A 1,709-nucleotide genomic window follows, 5' to 3' on the forward strand; every position below is an offset into this window, starting at 1 on the left:
GGAGCAAGGCCCAGGAGCCGCTGGCAGGCGGTGGCGAGGCTGAGGGGGGCACCCTGCGTCCTGCTCTGGACCCCTGGTGGGCTGGAGCTGCCTGCCAGGGTGGGCTGCTCGAGCAGGAGGGGCAGGGGCGGCGGCTCAGTGGGGCGGAGAGGGTGTCAGGGCCAACGGACTGTCAGCAGCGGGCAGCGCGATGCGTCCCCAAGGCGGCCTGGAGCAATCGGGGGCCGGGGGCAGGGCCAGGGCAGGGACTCAGGGACGTTCCAAGGGGGACTCCCATGCCTAGAGAAGGTCGCGCGGTTAGGCCCCCAACCAGACCCTCGGTCCCTGGAGGTCTTGGAAGGAGAGCAATTTCTCTGCCCAAATCCTGGCCTGAAACCTGCGGCGGGGATGAATTGGGGTTTTATCCGCCTCCCGTTGAGATCACTTTGAAGGTACATTTCTGAGGGTCTCAGAATTCCTTACACTGGACACCCTCTCTTGGCTTGCAGCAGTTCTGGGTCTCCAGAGCACGGATAGGATAAAAACGACCTAATAGCTCTTTTAGTTCCAAGGACCACAGGCTGGTTTTCCCTCCTCCGACCCCCACCACCCCCAGGCCATACAACTGAGTCACCTTTTCACACCGTCCTTTGTCTTAGCCAATTGCAAATCCTGACTGCAAAGTACATTGTTTGAAGCCAGATTTTTCTTTCTAAATGACTGCAGGACTGAAACTAGCCATCTTTGGAGATTGCATTTCCAGTTCCACCTCATTAAAATATCTTTTTTTTTTTTTTTTTTGACTTTGGGAAGCAAGAGTAGTTTCAAGGTAGGCCCAGCAATGACAGCTTAAAAATGGAGTAGGATGTCTCAGGTAAGGTATAGGCTTCATTTTAAATATTATGCAGATGTGTGCATTTACTCACTAGATGTGCATGGAAAAGTTCCATGTAAATGGAATTTCAAAACTTAACTCCTTTTTCAGGAAATCCTAAGTGAATCCTTTTGTGATGCAAAACATCTCTCCCTAACTCAAAATGGGAAACAGTAACCTATTGCTCTATATAGTAACTTTCAAAAAAAAACTATTTTCTAACCACAGTTCAATTTGTATCCAGTTAGGAGATGGATACACTTGTATAGGTGTAATGTTGTGCTACATCATTGAAATTCCTTGACAACAGTGGTAGCTGCCCCAGGTATAGGATTCTTTCTAAAATGTATTCTTTTGTGTAATACTTCTCCATGGATGACTCCCGAATTCAAATTCAACCCTGACATATCCTACCTTCAGCAATATAAAAGAATGCTATCAACTGACACTTAATGTACCTAAAGATATTCTTTTCTTCTCCATCCCAGGTTCAACTAACTTAGACAATAAGGAAAATCTATTATCTCAAGTAATAAGAAATCTTGTTACTTCAGGTGGAGCATTCCTTCCATTTTTCCACTCTGACATCCTTAGGCTAGTGCCCCTTATAGTGACAAAATGGTTGCCACAATTATAGCTGCCACTTGCAGATACACAATTGAGCAGAAGTAGAGAGACGATTTCTTCCCATGTATCTCTTTATCAGCAAGGAAACACTTTCTCAGAAGCTCTCAAGCAGATTTCTCATAGTCTCGTTGACTAGAATTGTATCATATGCCCACATCTAAACCAGTCACTGGTAGGAGAAAAACATCATCATAAATGGCTTAAATTAATTACGAGTCACCCCCTGTGG

Source organism: Trichechus manatus, unplaced genomic scaffold (assembly GCF_000243295.1).
Source record: "Trichechus manatus latirostris isolate Lorelei unplaced genomic scaffold, TriManLat1.0 scaffold00015, whole genome shotgun sequence".
NCBI lineage: Eukaryota > Metazoa > Chordata > Mammalia > Sirenia > Trichechidae > Trichechus > Trichechus manatus.